The sequence below is a fragment of the Grampus griseus genome (assembly GCF_964374135.1).
Source record: "Grampus griseus genome assembly, chromosome: 2".
NCBI lineage: Eukaryota > Metazoa > Chordata > Mammalia > Artiodactyla > Delphinidae > Grampus > Grampus griseus.
The window spans coordinates 47,428,801-47,450,233 of NC_139018.1; the positions used below are offsets into that span (position 1 = coordinate 47,428,801).

Here is a 21,433-nt window from a genome sequence, read left to right on the forward strand (position 1 = left end):
AAGTATTTTTTTCAAAAATGAAGGTGAAATACTTTTTAGTTAAGCAAAAGCAGGCCAAATTCATTACCAGCACATCTGTGCTACAAGATATGCTAAAGGAAATTCTTCAGGTAGAAGGAACATAATCTCAGAGATTTAGATCTACATAACGAAATGAAAAGTGCCAGCAATAGTTAAAATGAAGGTAAATGTAAGTTTTTGTGTTATTTTTAATCATCTAAGGATAATTAACTGTCTAAAGAAAGAATATAGAAATGTAATGTGGGTTACAGCACAAGTAAAAAGTATGGCATTACCACCAAAGATAGGAGAAGGAAACTCTCTCCTGCATAAAACCTGCCAAGGATGTAAGTCAAAGTTTGACTGTCACAGGAAAGAAAGACAGGATCACTAAGAAAGTCCTGACTCTGAGAAAGAAAGACTATTCATTGGAGGAAAGGCAAAAAAATGTTCTTTTCAACAAATGATTCTTGAACAAGTGGACATCCATACGAAAAAAGAGAATTTACCCATACTTCACACCATTTACAGAAATAAATCCATTGGAGAATGGATCAGAAAACTAAATGCAAAACCTGAAACAATAAAGTATCTAATGGAAAACATAAAACTTACTATCTTGGATTCTTAAATATGACACAAGCCACTGCCTAGGGGAAAGTATTTGTAAAACACATATCTGATAAAGGACTTATATCTAGAATATAATATTAACAATTCTCAATGTTCAATAATACAAAGACAAGTTTTGAATGAGTAAAAGATTTGTGTAGACACTTCACTGAACAAAAATTTTAACTGTCAAGTAAGCCCATGAAAAAATGCTCAACATTATTTGTCTTGAGAAAGATGCAAATTAAAATACAAAGAGATACCACTACATAACCTATTAGAATAACTAGAAAAAAAATTTTTAACCGACAATACCAAGTGTTGACCAGGATGTGGAGCAACTGGAACTCTCATACGTTGCTGTATGAGAAGGTAAAGTCACTTTACAAAGAAGTTTGAAAATTTCTTACAAAGTTAAACATGCACTTACCATTACAGCCCAGCAATACAACTCCTAGGTATTTACTCAAGAGAAGTAAAACCCTATGTTCACATAAAAGCATGTATGTAAATGTTTGTAGCAGCATTATTTATAACCACCAAAAACTGTAAATAACTCTTCTTCAACTCATAAATAGATAAGCAAATTATGGTACAAGCATTCAATAAAAAGAAACTATAGATATATACAATGACACGAATGAACCTCAGAATAATGCTGAGTGAAAGAAACCAGGCTTGAAAGGCTACATACTTTAGCTTCTGTTCATAAGACATTCTGGAAAATGCAAAATTATAAGAATAGAAAACAGATCAGTGGTTTCTAGGGGCAGAGGCTAGAAGGAGAGTTGCTGACAAAGGGTAATGAGGGAATCATTTCAGGTGATAGAAATGTTCTATATCTTGATTCTGGTAGTGATTACATGACTGTATGTGTTTGTCAAATCTCATAGAATTGTACGCTGAAAGAGAAACTTTTCTGAATGCAAATTATAGCTCAATAAATTTGACTTTTAAAAATACCTTTGCCAGTAGTTATGAGAAATCTGTTTGGAGGTGTCTATATACTACCTTCACAATTTTACCAAGATTATGCTGGTGACAAATGAGACATGAACCAGAAACACCTTCAGTAGTTTGACACCGATATAGATTAAGTATAGTATCCAATTTATCCTTACTCTGGTGGATAATTTCATGAAAATTTTTTGCAAGGTCCCATTTGAGCACCTCTGTTGCTAACAAGAAGCCAGAGTGCCAGGGACTATTCTCGTGTGATTTACATCCAGATTTCTCCTAGTATCTTCTTCTGACTCTGAAGCTAACCAGTGCCATTCTAGAATAGATTTTTTGAAGCTCTGCAAAAACTTGGTCTCAGGGTTCCATAGGGGCTGGGATATTAGCAAGGGCTGCCTATGAGGCATAATGATCAGCCTGAGCATTTCTTTTAGCGTCCATGTTATCCTCCTTTGCATGAGCTTCTAGCTTTAGAGTAGCCATCTTCTTAGAGAGCATTAGATCACTCGAAAGTTCTTTAAGCTGCTGACCATTTTTAAAGGGTTCCTACCAAAGTTAAAAACTTTTGTGGTATCCAAAGCATTTCAAAACCATGAACTTATCCAAAATCATATCTACTCTCATTGTATGTGTTAAATCTCCTAGCCCTAGCTAATTGACAAGCTCTGATGGGGACAATGAGTCCTGCCACCTGCACAAATTTTGCCTCTGGCAAGAGGTCATATTTTGAAGTGTGAAGTCACACCTGTTACAGTGCATCCCACCTGTTTCAGTTTTAAGGTATGACTTGTCAACAAACAAGATTCAGTCTGAATTTCCTGAAGTGATTTTAGTAAATCAGTTTGGGGCACAGTTCACAAGCAGAGGTTGAACATTTATGAGTTTCTCCTTCTTCAGATTATGGAAGAATAACAGAATTTTAAAGACCACAACGATGATGGAAGAACATCGTAGGATTTCATAAGAAGTAACCCTACTTGCTGAGAGTGTTGCATGGTATCAGTGTGCAATGAAGATTATACAGCATGAGGGACCATTAGGTTAAAGGACATCCTAGAACCAAGTCAACCGAAACCTCCACTAGTTTAGCTGCCGCAGCTGTTGCCCTCAGGCAAGGCCAGCAGGTTTTGCCACTGAGTCAAGAGACTGCAGTAGCTATTGGTGTTTGATGAATGCCAAGAAGGTGAAAGAGAACTCCAAGGTCTTGTTCAAGGGTTTACAGAGAAGTGGTTTGGTTACCCATTATTTAGTAAAATCATATGATGGCAAGGCAATTTCAGTAGCCAGTGAGATCCAGGAATCTTTTTAAATGTCTCTTTGTACTAGTCCAGGAAATTTTTTAACAGGTTGTAGTCTGTCAAATGTAAAGGATATACTGCTGGATAAGTCATGTTTTAGCTAATAACAAAATTGTAACTTTGGTGGGGGGGAGAAATCTTACATCTTTCCAAGCTAAAACAGTAAATCGACAGCAGGATGAGTCTTAGAGCACACCTGATCTTTGGAACACAAGCCCAGCCGCTCCGCGGCATGTGGGATCTTCCCAGACCGGGGCACAAACCCATGTCCCCTGCATCGGCAGGCGGACTCTCAACCACTGCGCCACCAGGGAAGCCCTTTCTGTGGTACTTTTAACCTTCTAACAAACTATGTCATCTACTTCTTTATGGTGACTATGGTTAATTGTCAATCTGCTCACTCCCCAAGAGCAGGAAACTTTTCTGTTTTATTTTCACTGATAATAACCAAAACACGTAGAAGAGGACCTGGCACATCACAGGTGCTTTAAAAATATCTAATGGACAAGTAAAGAACTTGAAAAAGAACCTGGCTTGTCCAAGTCCATCCAGGCTGCTATAACAAAATACCACAGACTGAGTAGGTTATAAACAACAGAAATTCATTCCTCACAGTTCTGGAGGCTGGAAGTCCGAGATCACAGTGCCAGCATGTTTGGCTGAGGGACTTTTCCGGTGGCAGACTTCTCATTGTGACCTTACGTGGACAAAGGGACAGGGGGACACAAACATTCAGACTATAGCATGGCCCATAGTCAGTGCTATATAAGTGTTAGTTCTCAAGGAGGAATATCTAGAGGAAAAGAAAGAAGAAGAAAGAATTTTTGAACATAAAAATAAAATTCTCAGTTGTTAAATTAGCAAACCCAACCCTTCTTTAATTCACTTTAATTTAGGAGAAGCCAGTTGGTAAAGTTACATTTGCATGTAATTTAGAAGAGTTTTGTTTCTTACAACCATAAATAACAATTCTTTTAACAGAATGTCCAGGCAGCAGTTCCTCTGGATCTGCCTTAATGACATATTTTAATTAGCAGATATTGGCATATAAACAGGAACAAAGGCCTTCACAACATTCCTTTTCAGATACAGAGGAAAAGTTGATATCTTAAAAACATCATCTCTAGGGCTTCCCTGGTGGCGCAGTGGTTGAGAGTCCGCCTGCCGATGCAGGGGACACGGGTTCGTGCCCCGGTCCGGGAAGATCCCACATGCCGCGGAGCGGCTGGGCCTGTGAGCCATGGCTGCTGAGCCTGTGCGTCCGGAGCCTGTGCTCCGCAACGGGAAAGGCCACAACAGTGAGAGGCCCGCATACTGCAAAAAAAAAAAAAAGAAACATCATCTCTATAGCTAACTAACTGTGTTAGTTTGCTAGGGCTGACCTAACAAAGCACCACAGATTGGGAGGCTTAAACAACAGAAATTTAGTTTCTCACAATTCTGGAAGCCAAAAGTTTGGGATTAAGGTGTTATCAAGGTTATAGTTTCTTTTGAAACCTTTCTTCTTAGCTTGTAGATGTCTGTCTTCTCCCTGTGTCTTCACATGATCTTCCTTCTTATGTGTCTGTGTTCAAATTTCCTCTTCTTATAAGGATACCAGTCATATTGGATTAGGGCCTGCCCTAATTTTAACTTAATTACCTCCTTAACGACTATCTCCAAGTACAGTCATATTCTGAGGTACTGAGGGTTAGGGATTCAACATATAAATTTGGGGGGAACATAGCTCATAACACTAGTAAAATTTAAAAAGAAAGATATTTGTATTGACAAGGGATAAAATTAAGCAAGATCTATGCTTAGCTAAGCCTAATAGGACAAAGAATATTAGGTACAACACAGGGCTCTTTTGATATCTGTTCAAAGTAGTCAACTTCAAAGTACATATTTGGAACAAATATAAAATTTCTTCCATATTTTTTGCCTTTTACTGTACATTGTACCTAGACAATGCTACTTTTTAGGAGCATTATTTGAGCAGCTTCTGAAATTTTGAAGAAGGGACTGTTATTTGAGGAAGAGAATGCTTTTTGTAAATGCCATACAGTTTTTTCTCTATTAAAAAATAAAGAAAATGGATGATTTTGAAATATCACTGTTTCCTGAGTTTACACACTTTCATAAGAAATCAGGCAGGCATTTTAAAATTATCTTTTCATTCAAGAAGTGTGGTTGTCTTTTTTAAAGTCATTGTTAGTGAGTAACATATCTTTAGCCCTCTGACCATTAGTGATCTGTAATCTCTAGAGTTATTATATATATTTCCCTATAATGAAAGGAAATTATATAATAACTGTATAATTGTAGTGAATCCCTATTTGATCGTCTGCCCTGTTCAGTCCTCTTTCTTGGAATTGTCCTTTTCCCCACTTCACATGGTTACACAGGGAGCAATTGCCAATGTTGCTTTATCATCTGAGAAGTAGACACCTGTGCAAACTGAACCAGTGATCTGGCATCTGGATCAAAAGTCTATTCAGGGGACTTCCCTCGTGGCACAGTGGTTAAGAATCCGCCTGCCAATGCAGGGACACAGGTTCGAGCCCTGGTCGAGGAAGATCCCACATGCCGCGGAGCAACTAAACCCGCGAGCCACAACTACTGAAGCCTGCACACCTAGAGCCCGTGCTCCATGACAAGAGAAGCCACCACAATGAGAAGCCCGTGAACCACAACGAAGAGTAGCCCCCGCTTGCCACATTTAGAGAAAACCCTAGAGAAAACGTTGCACCTAGAGAAACACCTAGAGAAGATGTTGCACGCAGCAATGAAGACCCAACGCAGCCAAAAAAAAAAAAAAAAAGTCTATTCAGGTGTCAAGAAATAAAAAGACAACCCCCAGAATGGGAGAAAATATTTGCAAATCATATATCTGTTAAGGGGCTTGTATCCAAAATAAAGAGTTCTTTCACTCAACAACTATCCCATGGGAAACAGATTTCTATAGATATTTCTCCAAAGAAGATATACAAATGGCTAATAAGCACATGAAAAGATATCAAACATCATCAGTCATCAGGAAAATGGAAGTCAAAAACCACCAAAAAATACCATTTCACACCCACCAGGATGGCTATAATCAAAAAGACAACAGTAACAAGTGTTGGCAAGAATGTGGAGAGGGCTTCCTGGTGGTGCAGTGGTTAAGAAACCGCCTGCCAATGCAGGGTACACGGGTTCAAGCCCTGGTCCGGGAAGATCCCACATGCCGCAGAGCAACTGAGCCCGGGCGCCACAACTACTGAGCCTGTGCTCTAGAGCCTGCGAGCCACAACTACTGAGCCTGTGTGCCACACCTACTAAAGCCCGCATGCCTGGAGCCCGTGCTCCACAACAAGAGAAGCCACCGCAATAAGAAACCCGTGCACCGCAACGAAGAGTAGCCCCTGCTCGCCACAACTAGAGAAAGCCCGCGTGCAGCAGCAAAAACCCAATGCAGCCAAAAATAAAATTAATTAATTAATTAAAGAAAAAAAAGAATGTGGAGAAATTGGGACCCTCATACGCTGCTGGTGAGATTGAAAAATGGTGCAGCCACCTAAGAAAACATGGATAAACCTTGAAAACATTGTACTAAGTGAAAGCACCAAGACACAAAAGACCACATATTGTATGATTCTATTTATATGAAATGTCCAGAATAGGGAAATACATAGAAACAGAAAATAGATTAGTGGTTGCAAGGAGATGGGGGTAGAGGGGAAACAGGAAATGACTGCTAATGGGTATAGTGCTTCTTTTGGGAATGATTCTTTTTTTTAATCAATTAATTAATTAATTAATTTTTGGCTGCATTGGGTCTTCGTTGGTGCGTGAGGGCTTTCTCTAGTGGTGGCAAGCGGGCTACTCTTCGTTGTGGTGCACGGGCTTCTCATTGCGGTGGCTTCTCTTGCTGTGGAGCATGGGCTCTAGGCATGTAGGCTTCAGTAGCTGTGGCACATGGGCTCAGTAGTTGTGGCTCACGGGCTCTAGAGCGCAGGCTCAGTAGCTGTGGCTCACAGGCTTAGTTGCTCTGCGGCATGTGGGATCTTCCCAGACCAGGGCTCGAACCCGTGTCCCCTGCATTGGCAGGCGGATTCTTAACCACTGCGCCACCAGGGAAGTCTTGGGATGATTCTTATTTGGAATTGGTTAGTGGTGACTGAGACATAATTTTGTGAATATACAGTAAATTCTCATTTTTCATGGTAGTTATGTTGTGTAAAATTGCCACAAACACTGAATTAGTGACTACGGAGGCATTGCTCCTAAGGCAAACATAGGATTAGGTTTCCAAAGCTTCTGGTCATAACATTTTCATCAGTCAATCATACATTACCTTGTTTTGTGTGTGTTTCTGTTTAAAGACACCTTACTTAATATAGATTTCTTTTAAGTAATTATATTTAGTATTTCTTTATACTAAAACACCAGCCAAGAAGAGTTTAACATTTTCCTCACCCGGGTAATGTGACAGTAAATTTCTTTGGCTTTCAGCATCACAACTATGCTATCTACTATACTTATGCTTTTTTAAAGTTGGTTATCATCTCATGAATCCACAAATTTAGCCACTTTTCCATCTTCTCCATAGTCTCATCACACTATATAGGTGTTACATCAATACTTGGCAAATGGCCTATTCCTTTTTCTGGATGTACAGCATTGTTGATTCATTAATATTGAACTCATAGCTAACAGCACTAGAACTTTTGCCTGAAAAACAATTATCTAACATGTGTTTTCTCTGTCAGACCCCTCCCAGCCTTCCTGTGTTTAGGAACGCTAGACTGCCCTTCAGCCCTACACTTGGGGGCCGTTCAAACCAGCAACATCACTAACAAAAACACAAAAATGCTAAACATGAGCCCTCAATAGACTACAAAAAGGGTACTTGTCTTTAGTATGAGAGTGTGTGTCCAGCAATTCAAATTTTTCACCATTCTGCACAGGTCCATGAATGAGAGACTATACGAAAAAAGACTGAGTTGTACACTTAAGAGTGAACTTGATAGTGCTGTGGAACCCAAGTTCATATGCCCGAAGCACAGTGAGACCAAACAAACCAAAACATCAGAGTTTGGAGCAGAGAAGGGTTTATTGCAGGGCCAAGCAAGGAGAGTGGTAGCTCAGGCTCAAAAAGCCCAAACTCCCTGATGGTTTTCAGAGAAGAGTTTTTATAGGCAAAATTTGGGGGGAGGTCTGCAGGATGTGTTATCTTCCTCTAATTGGTTGGTTAGTGGGGAGGTAACAGGGTGGTGTTCCAGGAATCTCAATCATCAACCTTCTGGTTCCAACCAGTCTGGGGTCCAGTGCTTGTGCTCTGCCTGAGGTTACCATCCTCCACCAGGGTGGGGCCTTAGTTCCTACAGAAGAGTTCAGAGATAATGTATCAGATTGTTATGTATATCCCTTGAGGAGGAATCAGGACCCTGCCCCATCACTGCATTATTTTTTCTTGACTGCCTTTCCTTTATTTCTGCAATCCCTCACTCCCCTAATTAGTAGCTGCTTGAATATGCCCTTTGCCACAACCTTCAGGGAAGGTTATAAAGCCTTTTTCCTACAAACAAAAAACAGGGAACATGGAAAAATATTTGTACCTGGTAGGGTCCCACAGGATCCTGTTCAGTTTCAATAGTATGTGAATTTTAAAAGTATATCTCATTAAAGCTGGTTTTTTTTTAACTTAAAAAAAGAAAAATATCAAGTATTTCAGTAGGCAATTCTACATGTAACACATAGAACTCATGACTATCTGTACCTTTTCTTCTATGTATCCTGTGAAACAGAAAAATACCATTCTGTTCCATGAAAGAACTTTCTGGGCTCCTTACAGTGCTCCAGACCCTGGTTGCTACCCTCTAGAGGCCTGCTTGTCCAATTCTTTCTTTGATTGCACTGTAATCAATGCTCCCTTCTTGCTTAAGCTGGCTCAGGTAGATTCTATTTTTTGCAACCAAAATAATTCTAATTAATATAATAGATTCTCTTAGAGAAATTTCTGGGATCTTTTGATGAAATGATGAACAAGTATAACTGGGTCAACTAGAACTTGAAGAGATATTGAGATGGCTGTTAACCATCAGACTGAATTCCTTGAGAACAGGATATCATCTTGGTCTTTGGTCTACCCAGTTAGACCTACCATCCATTCTCTGTAAGGGAAATGTTGAGAGCTATCAGGTATTCCTGGCCCTGCATATAGTGTATTAGAATCCCTAGAACAAGCTCTCTTTAGGAATGGTGACAACTCACTTTCTGGTCCTGCCTCTATCACCTCTGTGAGACCTCTGTAAAATGAGGAGATCAGAAAAACAATCAGTTCCTAAGGCCTCTTGTAGCTCTGATATTTTTTGTTATGTAAATTAAACATACTCTTAAAATAGTTCATATACTGTAGATCATCTTACTAAACCCTCCTTCATGGCCATCACAGAAGATAAATGTCAACTCAGGCTAACTGAGCCCAGTCCATCCAAATCGACTTACAGTGTCCAAACAAACTCTATTCCAGCTCTCAGCTGAGTTAGCAAATCCCTATTAAGACTAGAATTGATAATTTAAGTGTTATTTTTGTGGAGAGACCTTTGGGGTATTTTTATCTTGATAGGACAAAAAAGGGATTATAAGTCTCATTCTTCCTCCCCCCTCCCCCCACAAACATTCAGTATCTCCACTGTCCAAGAGCCCAAATGAGATTTCCCAGGTGATCTGAGCCACTGGTACACAGCAGTCTGGGAGGTGCTGGGTGGAGCAGTGGTTCTCAAAGTTTAACCTATAGCAGGATCCCCTGGAGAGCTTGTTAAAAAACAGATTGCTGGGCTCCACTCCAGAGTCTCTGATTCAGTAGGTCCCAGGATGGTCAAAAATTTTACATTTCTAGCTGGTGTCTGAGCAACATGTTGGTTCGGAAACAAACTTTGAAAACCACAGAAGAAGAAATTCTCAAGGAGTTGACTCTTGGAGTCAGGTAATATTGCCCCTGAGAGGTTGTCAAGTTGGGGCATTGTTGTAAGAGACATTGCAGAGCCTCCATAATGGTTTTCACTGTGGTCTTCATCCTTCCTATTTTTAGCTTTCCTAGAGAGAGTTAGGGAGCTTCTCTTAAGAGCTTTCTAAAGCACTAGGTATATCTCCTTTCAAAGTCCCATGACATGACATACAATTGAAAGAAACCTGTTCCCTCCAGAAGCATCTGCCTGATTGCTATGTAATGTGAGAATAGTTCCTTAATGAAACTGGTACGTTCAAGCCTCACATGAATATTTTATGCCACATCCTTTATCAGGTAGTGACTCCCCTCCCCTTAGGTTGATCTTAGAGATGGAATGTTCTGATACTCCTTTATGAGTGCCTACTATGCACAAGGTACCAGATTGAGGGCTATGGGAGCTGCAGATGCCTAAACGTACTGGCCACAATGCATTTATATTGCACAGTGGAATTAAGGGCACAAAGTAGAAGATGGCCTGTGGCATTAGGAGGGCATGGGCAAAATTCTGTCAGTGTCTGGAAGTGGTCACATTTTGAGGAGGGAATTGTGGATAACTTCATTGCATGGCTTTTTTTTTCTTAAGGTTTTGAGCTTCTGGAAATTTTGCCCTCTGTCACCTGGTGTTTAGTGCTTTTTACAATACTATGAATGATTAATCTAACATTAGTAGTATAACATTGTCTCTCTAAGAAATAAAAAGAGAGATAGCTGCATAGGACCAAAGAAAGCAAAGTGTTACTTACCGAATAAGAACTGGGAAGTGATAGTAAGGTAACTTGTTACCCTTAGTAGTTCAGTGGAACTCCCTTTTCTAACTTTGTCTATTCCTCCTCCATCTCTCTCACACACACCTCCACCCACATTGCCAGTTATCAGCTTACCCATGGGCTAAGCTAGCTGGGCAGTTTGCAATTTTAGAAAGGCCAGAGAAAAAGAGCATAAAAACAGGTTGCTCACCTTATAATTTGGAGCTGTTGGAAGAAACATACTTGCAATTCCACTGTGACCTGCATTCATATTTAGTCTTAGAATAAATAGCATTGTGCATACCAGTCTCGAGTATTTCAAGACAGATATAAGTAAGAATGTGTGTGAAATCCAAACTGTGGAAAAACTTTCCACTTAATATGTATTTAGTTCAGTTAGATACAAGTTTCTGATCATACTTAAATCTGAGAAGGAGGGAAAAGTATCTTAAACTTTTTAATTAAGATATAATTGATACATTTAAAGATTAAATATCTTTAATTAAGATATAATTATATGTTTAAGATACTTAAAATTGTATTAGCTTCAGGTGTTCAACATAATGATTCAAAATAGGTATATATTGCAAAATGATTACTGCTGTAAGTCTAGGTAATACACATTACCACACAGAGTTATAACCTTTTTTTGTGTTGAGAACGGTTAGAACGTACTGTCTTAGCAACTTTCAAAAAACAACACAGGATTATTAACTGTAGTCACCATGCTGTACATTACATCCTCAGGACTTATTGATTTTATAACTGGAAGTTTGTACCTTTGACCCCTTTACCCATTTTGCCCCTCCAGAAACCGTCGGTCTGTCCTCTGTACCTATGAGTTTGTTTGTTGTTGTTTTTTCAGATTCTATGTATAAGTAAGATCATACGGAATTTGTCTTTCTTTTTCTGGCTTATTCCACTAAAAGTATCTTAGATTTTATTAGCAGCAGGTGGGGGGGGAAAAGGTACTTATACCAAATTATTATATGATAAGGAAAATTTTAAATGTGCTCTTAATACACAATGCTATGTTTTTTTAAAATTTTATTTAACTACTCTATGTGTATTTCATTTCAAAAGTCAGAGTACAGCAAAAGAGACTGTACTGTGATAAATAGTTCTGTTTTTTAAACCAAGTGAATGATCTTTCAGTTTCCTTTTAATTCCACATCCTGAGAGACTGCACCAGTGTACCCCAGTCTTTAATTTAAGTGATTTTTTGAGGCATTTATGATCTTACCTCCTAACTGCTGCTTCTGATTAGGCATACTGGTCCACTCAGAGCTAAGCTTCCCTCTTATACAACATCCAAGAAAAAATACTTTAAAATTATTTATAGAGCTGTGTCAATGGAATTGAGGCTATGGTAACCTTAGCTGAAATATGGAAATCTATGTGATATAATAGAAGACACAATACTAAGTTCTGTCACTAACGAGCTATGAGACTTTGAACGGCTCACTTCAAATCTCTGGGTCTTAGTCTCTTCATCTATAAAATAGAGTGACTGGACTTCATATGTGTTCTGAACTAGAATCTTCTGGAGAGTTTCTTAAAAGTATCCATGCCCAGTCTCCCATGCCTAGCTCCTGTACTCCAGATCACCCCATCCAAGACCAGCAGGTATGTTCTGAAAAAGCTCTCAAGGTCATTCTGGATGGCCTCCTGGATCCTCCCTCCTCCCTTTTCTAAGATTCTCCAAGGCTATGAAATATATCTTTATTTTTTCTAATTTTATCTCAAAGTGGAGCCAAGTAAGAGAAACACTTAAAGCACTTCAATAAAAACTTGGATATTTATTTTTAAAAGATGCCTTCCTGTCTCATTTGGATTGAAACCTTAGAATTTCAAGCTCCCAGAGGCCATTATACATGTAGGCTACCCCCAGAGCTTTAGAAATGAGACATAATTCTATATTGTTTTAAAACTGTCCAAACTTTATTGGCCTCAACACTTGGCTTATTTTCATACTGGAATGTCCTCTCTTTTTTTTTCTTAACTTTGTTAAGAAAAAGAAAGAGTATCCTTTCTAGCTTGGATTTAACCGTAATCAAAACAACATTTGTTAAATACCCTTTTGTGTCTGGTACAATGCTAGAGGATACATAAAGCAAGTGAAAAAGAAATCATTGCTGTTCTCTGAAAACACATTCCAAAATCCGTAGCATAAATAGCAAACCTTGAAGGTTTGTGATTTCATGATTCAGGTATAGAATTTTGTCTTGACCCATCATGGATTCCTTATTTTCCAAAACACTTGAATGTTTATAATCTTTTTTTCCACACAGATCAATAAATAAACTAAAATTTATTAGTTTATTTGATAAATAAACTAAAAAACAGGTCCTAATTTTGTCTTGCAGGCTCTTCAGTTGTGGTATGTGAACTCTTAGTTGCAGCACGCATGTGGCATCTAGTTCCCTGACAGGGATTGAACGCCGGCCCCCGCATTGGGAGCACAGAGTCTTATCCACTGTGCCACCAGGGAAGTCCCTGGATCCCTTGTCTTCTGTGAGCAACTTGATTCAGGAAATGTGGAGGATCATTGTAGCCTCGATGCCTAGCGCACTGCCAGGCACAAAGTAGGTGCTCGATAAATGTTTGAATACATGATGTGTTGCCTCCTTCCTCCGGCCAATTCTCCAAGGCAAAAGTAGGGGAAGCAATTGAAGCAGCAGGTTGCCTTGACTGCTCTGAATCTTCACACAGGGCACCGGGAGGGTGATCAGCCACCTTTCCTCAGTCTGAGTTCCTAATTTCTGGGGTTTCCTTCCAGGGGGTGATGCTTTGAAAAAAACAGGTGAGATACTGTGGATAGGCCACCACATGATTGATTATTTTCATTGACTTCAAGGACTCTTTTCATTGCTGTCTGATCTCTGGGCCTGCTCAACCTTGCTTGCTTTTGTAGCAACTGCAGCAGTGACAGCTTTGGAATAGTTCACAGCTGCTAACTGTTGTTCATGCTTACGCAGCTTTGTACACCTGGCATCTCACAGAGCGCCTGTATTTAGGATCAGTAGGGTTTAATAGATGTTTGCTAAATTCAGTTGCAGAGGCTGCTGTGTCTGAAAAATACAGATGCTTGGTTCCCAATTAAATCAGGTTCTGGTTTAATTGGGCTTGAGTGCCGCCTTGCATCAGAATGTTTAAAAGGTGTTCAGGTGATCAGAAGACCAAGGCTAAGAACTATTGAACAGACTTCTCACACGCTGCCCCTTATTAAGAGGGAGATGAGCTGTTCATCAAAAGCCACAGGGTGGGGACTTCCCTGGTGGTCCAGTGGTTAAGACCCCGAGCTTCCACTGCAGGGGACACGGGTTCAATCTCTGGTAGGGAACTAAGGTCCTGCATGCTGCGTGGCGTGGCAAAAAAAAAAAAAAAAAAAAAAAAAGGTGTTGAAGAGAGATTAGCACCTAATAGGAATTTTCTCTTTGATGGAGTCAGAATTCAAAGCTTAGAAATAGGGGTTGGTACAGAGAGAAATGGTCGCCATTGTCACACCCTTTAAGTACACCTCTCAAGGGCATCATGTTGATCCTAAGATCCCAAATCCTTAGTGTGGCTTGCAGATCTCCTACCAGGACCCCAGCCTGGCTTTCCAACCTCATCTGGTGCTCCCTCCTCCCTCACCTTCCCTGTAGCAGCCTTTCAGCTCTTGACTACCACACCTCTTCTCACTTCAGACCCTCCCAGCTCTTGTACCCTCTTCCTGGAATAGTGCCCTCCCCTCCTCCTGACTCCCAGCCCACCCAACCACTCACCCCTTTGCCTCACTAACTCCTACGCAGCGTCAAGGCTCACAATTGAACTCACTTTGTCAGGCAAGAATGTTTTCCTTGACCCTCAGACTAGAGGTTATGTGTTCTCAGCACTGGGCATGACACTCCTCACAGCTGTTATCAATTATTTATTTGGTTAATTGTTCCATATCTGTCTTCTCTCTGCAGAGCTGGGAAGGAATCTATCTGGCTCACCCTTCAATAGGGCTCTGTGACCAAATCATTCTGTAATTTTTGGCATATTATTTAACCTCTCCAAGCTTCAAGTTTCTAATTAGTAAAGTGACAGTGTCAATAGTACCCATTGCATACAATTGCATAGGAATGAAATGAGGTCATTAGTGCAGAGGCTTGTGATCTGGTGCCAGTCACATAGTAAGTGCTAAGAAAAATGCTAAGGATGATTATTTTGTAGAAGTCTTTAGCTTAGATGTGGTTCCACATGACCTCTTAAGGTTCCTTCTAAGTTCCCTCTTACAACTGTATGATATCACGCAGTGTTGGAGTTTCGGAACTAAATAAATAAGAGCTCCTTTCTTCCTTTCCAAAATCTGCAACCAAATAAGAAATAAAACCCGAGACAGAAACATAAATATCTGTTAACTTTATAACAGATAAAGCTGACTGGATAAAGTGAGTTTAGATATGAAGCCAAAGGGGTTTATAAGACCCTCCCCAGAGTGAATTTACCCCAACTCTGAAACAGCAGACCTCAGATGCAGAGATGCCTCAGTGAGTGAACCACAGAGAAGAGCAGAAGAGGTGGGCATCCGAGAGACAGAATGGCTCTGAAAGATAAACCCAAAAGGCACAGAGCCAAGCTAAGCCCCCAGTGGGGCAAGTTATCCCATCTCCCTGGGGGAGGAGTTGGTGGTGGGGAGCAAAAGATAAAAGGAGTCCTGACATGCCTATTCCTCCTGGCAAGGCAATGGATCATCCATCCCTGTGTGGAAATATGAGGAGTGGGAAATAAGTACTGTCTCCCTCACAATAGAGTTTCAATGTCAGAATGGTGTTTTTCACAAAATAATTTGCACACTTGACTTGGAAAAAAGTCAACTCCAAGTGCACTACAGGTGGTATGTAAAAAGAAGTTTGGTGAATGACTGCTTTTGTCTTTTAAACAAGTTGGTGTCTCTTTGTGTCTACAGGTAGAGCAATATTTGAAGATAGCATCAAAAGTCTAAAGTTGAGGCCCCTCATGGAGCTCAGGCCAAAGCCTACACTGGCCCCCTACTCTCACCACCCACCTCTTGCCCCTTCCTTGAGAGATAACCTGATTTTCAGGCGAGAGCAGATCTGTGACCAGGTTTTCATCTGTTAATATCAAAATTAGAAAAATAAGTTATGTAACCTTTTTTTTTTTTTAGTAAAATTAAATCTTTGTGAGGGCTTACCAAGACTTATCACATAGTTTTTAAAACCATGGACTCTGCAGAAATGAATCCAAAGTCTCCCCTTACTATGTTACTTTAGACACATTACCTCTTTGTACCTCAATGTTCTCATCTGTAAAATAGGAATAATGATAGTATCCATTTCACAAGGTTGTATGAATAAAATAGTACATTCAAATGGCTTAGAACAGTACCTTGCACGTAATAAGTGTTTAATAATTGTAGTTCACTGTTATTCACTTTGAAAGACCATTCCTTATTCTGAAACGATATCCACCCTTTTATTTTGGTATTCAGATGTCTTTCTTCATGAAATGATAACAATAGTTTATAGTCAATCTCATTTTTAATTTCCTCACTTGACAAATCTGCAAAAGAGTTCATATCCTTATATTAGTCCCTCCAATTCTTGTTTTTAAATTTAACTGATTCATGAAAAAAAAAATCTAGAAATCACTAAACTATAGTACCCTATCTCCCACTTTCCATTTTTGAAGACCTTTAAGGTAAAAGGATAGAGAACTATATTTTTTAATTAAATAACTTAGAATATTACCAACTCTCCTGCCCCTTTATCTACTAATTTATCTTTGTTGCAAATTAACAAAGATCCATTTGGGTATTTACACTAGGGTCTGGAGATAATTTGTGAAATTATCTGTCTGTTAAGCAGGCTTGACTCATGGGCAATTATTTTGCCTATCTGTCTTGCCTTGGTATCGTGCAGTGGTGAATTTATGATAAATACTACTCAGTGGTGATGATATCTGTGGTGACAGTGATTCTGATATTTTCTGCCACTCGACTTGAAGCAGTGGAGGCACTGAATGAACAAACTATTCATACATGACTGACTGAAAGACAGTGGACGACATCCAGTGAACACAAACCTCATTTCTGTCTCCACGCCTGACTTTATGAAATCGCTGTCACCTTGATGGTCACTAGTAGGAGGTAAACCCTTATATTGAAATAAGTTGGTAATTAAATAAGGAGATGAGAACCCATGTAGTACGGAAGTGAGAATTCGTGTCAGCAATAACACCCAGAAGTTCTACACATTCTCTTAAGATAAATTTGAAAAGTCCAGGACACTTTCCCAGGACCCCCTATTTGCTTACACTGCAGCACTGCAGATTAGAATTGTGATTAATGGACTTCCCTGGTGGTGCAGTAGTTAAGAATCTGCCTGTCAATGCAGGGAACCCTGGTTCCAACCCTAGTCCGGGAAGATCCCACATGCCGCAGAGCAACTAGGCCCCTGTGCCGCAGCTACTGAGCCTGCACTCTACAGCACGTGAGCCACAACTACTGAGCCTGCATGCCGCAACTACTGAAGCACGCATGCCTAGAGCCTGTGCTTTGCAACAAGAGAAGCCACCGCTATGCGAAGCCTGCACACCACAACGAAGAGTAGACCCCGCTCACCGCAACTAGAGAAAGCCCACGCACAGCAACGAAGACCCAACACAGACAGAAATAAATAAGTAAGTAAATTTTAAAAACAAAACAAAACTGTGATTAACTCTGGCCATAACCACATTTAAGGGGTAATATTTATCATACAGACATATCAGCCTTTCCTTAAAACGAATATGTGGAAGTATCCACTACTGTGAAACTATCTGGGCTCCTCCAGCTAGCTCTGAACGCCTGGCCCGTCTCCACAAGTAAGCAAAGGAGTGATGCCAAAGCAGCAGGCACGTTCATTCAGTGTCTCCCTTGTTTGAACTCTTGATCTGCCTTCCCTGACAGCCTCCTTGGAGAGGAACAGAGAGATAAGGGAGATGCGTGGCTTCTGGGAATGTGACAAGTGACAGTTTCTATCAGCATTTATCGTTACTTGGCAAAAATAAGGGAAGTCTAAAAACAGGCTTCTGTGGAACATGCTGGCAATCACAAACCACTCTGAGCTGTGCCTTCGAATCCAGGAATGTATGCATTTCATCTGTCATAACCAGATAACAAGCTTTATGGGCTACTGCAATTTGACCTTCCTTCACTGAGATAAAAGCTGTCTTTTATCGACCAACAGATTTATATGCATTATCATTAATCACTCAGATGAGTATTACTATCCCTGTTTTCTGGCTGAAGAAAACCAAACCTGAAGAAGATTTGCTCATCTCACACAAGAGCACACAGCTGGTAAACTGGAGGGCTCAAAACTTCAACTCAGGCCTGTCTGGCTCCCAAGCTCAGACTCTGTCCGCTGTGCTAATGGACCTCTTGCTGTCTGAGTAAGCCTCTGGGTAATGTAAGACTGCTCTCGGCAAGAATTGACTGTGTTTGTGAAACTTTCTAATTAACCTCTGTCCTGAAATGTTTCTCAGAAAGGACCACACCATCAGAGACTCTTGTTTGTTTGTTTGTTTTGTTTTTTTTGGCCGTGTCGCATGGCATGTGGGATCTTAGTTCCCTGACCAGGGATCGAACCCACGTCCCCTGAAATGGAAGCATGGAGTCCTAACCACTGGACCGCCAGGGAAGTCCTGCCATCAGGGATTCTTCTTTTTTTATTTTTTTAAATTTAATTCATTTATTTTGGGCTATGTTGGGTCTTCGTTGCTGCACGTGGGCTTTCTCTAATTGGGCGAGCGGGGGACTACTCTTCGTTGTGGTGCGTGGACTTCTCATTGTGGTGGCTTCTCTTGCTGTGGAGCACGGACTCTAGGCACACAGGCTTCAGTAGTTGTGGCACATGGGCTCAGTAGTTGTGGCTCGCGGGCTCTAGAGCACAAGCTCAGTAGTTGTGGCGCACGGGCTTAGTTGCTCTGCGGCATGTGGGATCTTCCCGGACCAGGGTTCGAACCTGTGTCCCTTGCATTGGCAGGGGGATTCTTAACCACTGTGGCACCAGGGAAGCCCCATCAGGGTTTCTTAAGTATTTGGCTTGCTTGTTAGCTCCTGTCATTTTGCAAAATCTACAGCTAGGAATAGTGTGTGTATTTAACTCAGTGTATCCATTTCCTCCTTGGTCTGAAGTTGATTCATCTTAATTCTCACCTCACCTCAGCAGAGTTTCCCAAGCAAGGTTCGTCAGCCTTCAGTCAATAATCTCTTTTGCTAATAATTCTTAAGAAGCACTTGACTCTAGAGACTTCCGTAGTGGCACAGTTGTTAAGAATCTGCCTGCCAACGCAGGGGACATGGTTTTGAGCCCTGGTCGGGGAAGATCCCACATGCCGCGGAGCAACTAAGCCCATGGGCCACAACTACTGAGCCCACATGCCACAACTACTGAAGCCCGTGTGCCTAGAGCCCGTGCTCCACAACAAAAAGAAGCCACCGCGATGAAAAGTGCTCGCACTGCATCAAAGAGTAGCCCCCGCTCGCCGCGACTAGAGAAAGCCCGTGCACAGCAACAAAGACCCCATGCAGCTAAAAATAAATAAATAAATTTTTTTTTAAAAAAAGAAGAACTGATTCTAAAAGTATATTCTGCTGGCTTGTCACCCAGAAAAATGGAAGCAAAAAAAATTATTATTTGTTTTATTTTAGTTAACTAACTATCAGTGATGATAGGACTACAAATAAATTATTGAAAAGAAGTTTTGTAGGATTACAATTAGCATCCCAAGTATAGTATCTTTTTCAATAACTGAAGACAAGTAGGGGAAATTCAATTATAGCTTAAATGTATTTATTTGGGTTCTACTCCCAATCCCTCCCTCCGTCATACTAATAAATTTAATCAAGGTCCTCATGTCTGGACAACAATATACCAAAGGGTGGCCCTAGGCCTTGGCACATGCATCCAGATCTGGCCAAGAGTGAAGAGCTGCAGTCAGGAAAGCAGGAGATTGGTGCCAGAGTCCAGAATCATAAGCAGCCAATCGGCTGAGGGTTGACTAAACAGATACAGATGCATTGGGACAAGCTAAGTTTTGTAAGGAGACACTGAACCAGGTGTGGGCAGGTCAGGCCAGACTGTGGGAGCCTGACAATATTCTAGGTGATTCCTTGTGTACTGACCCTGGCCCACTTTGCTGGGCCAAAGTTGAAATGAAAGGATCCAGCTACACTGGAAGATCTTAGAAGTAAGACTCTGTTATGGACTGATTGTTTGTGTCCCCGTAAAATTCATATGTTGAGATCCCAACCCACAATGTGACATATTAGGAGATGAGGCCTTTTGTAGGTGATTAGATCATGAAGGTGGAGTCCTCACGTATGGGATTAGTGCCTTTATAAAAGAGGCCCAAGAGAGTTCTCTCACCCCTTCTACCATGTGAGGACACAGCAAGAAGACGGATGTTTACAAACCTGGAAGCAGACCCTCACCAGACACTGAATCTTCCAGGGCCTTGATCTTGGACTTCTTGGACTCCAGAACTGTTAGAAATAAATTTTCATCATTTAAAAGCTACCCAGTCTATGGTTATTTTGTAATGGCAGCCCCAAAGACAATGACAGACATTTTTTTACAACTTTTGCAGAGAATACAGGTAATAAGATACATCTGAAAGCCATTATATTAAGAACTTTGCTTGGTACTTATGGATTATGCCAAATACCGGCTCTTGAAAATAAGTTCTGACTGTATTGCAAAACACAGGAAACAGAACATTTGCATGGTAGGGACTTTCCAAGAACACTAAAGAGAGTCTACTTCCCTCACCTTTTCGTCATGATCACTAACCAGTCTGGCTCTGTATCTTTAAGCCCACAGCAAACGCCAAGCACCGCATAAAGCAAACGTCTTTTCTCATTCTGAGTTTTAGACCTCACCTGGGAAGCCCTCAGCCCCCACCGGTACTTCTCAACCCATCCTGATGTTCCAGTGTACCAGCCAGGTTCCATGCCTGCCTGTCTCTGATTGGCTCCTTCTGACAGCAGCCTTGCAATTCTGCCCCATACAGCCTTGCAGATACTCCCTCACATCAGCTCATTCTGCCTCCAGGGCTGCTCTTTTATCTGAGTTTTCCTCCCTTACCTGATTTGCCCCGCCTTTCAGAGAGGGAGGAGAGAGTACCCATTCCTTTCCCCTGAACCATAGAATGGTCACTCCTGTAGTGAAAAAGAGGTAAAAATCTCTCCCCTATGATTATCTTAAATTCCACTTATGGTGATACATTCCTTTGTGTTAAACATTGACCTATCTCTACTACCCTTTTAAAAATTTTAAATACTCCTATGGACAGAGACTTTCAGCATGAATGAAATATCTCATTTTTCCCCTGGAACAGAAGAAATCAGATAGCAGAAGCAACTCAGAAGAGGAAGCACTGAAAGACAGAAAAAGAGAGAAGAAAAGGAAAACAGAAGCACCAGGCAGCATCAACCCTTTGTTAAATCACTGTTACTATGGACAGCATTGGACTTTTGAATACAATATCCTACCTTAGCTACATCTTTAGAATGAAAAAGTCAAAATAGTTTATAGGTTTACTATTGTTGTGCCCCAAATCAAGGATTAAATATAGACTCATTAATATTGATGTAGTGAGATAATATTTTGCGATATTAACCTAGAGTTCTCCCCCTTACTCTCACCCCTCTACCCCTCCCCCACCCCTCCACTCAGTAGTGCCTGGCATTCCTAGGCCCTTCCCTGGGCCCCGCAGTAGGTCCTTCTACATTTGCTGTCTCCAGAGGGACCTAGGAAGCCTGCTAGGTCCTTCACCTTTGCCCACTTGGCCTAGCGTGGGAGAGTAGAAAT

At 40.8% G+C, this 21,433-nt stretch overlaps 1 long non-coding RNA gene across 1 annotated transcript; it reads right to left on the reverse strand.

The window, feature by feature from the left end:
- Window positions 1-7,931: 7,931 nt before the first annotated feature.
- Window positions 7,932-20,664, reverse strand: LOC309819106. The gene is made up of 3 exons (XR_014296409.1): window positions 20,503-20,664; window positions 20,038-20,106; window positions 7,932-8,212 (listed from the first exon to the last, which is right to left on the reverse strand). It is a non-coding gene; the product is annotated as an uncharacterized lncRNA (long non-coding RNA).
- Between the last annotated feature and the right edge of the window lie 769 nt (window positions 20,665-21,433).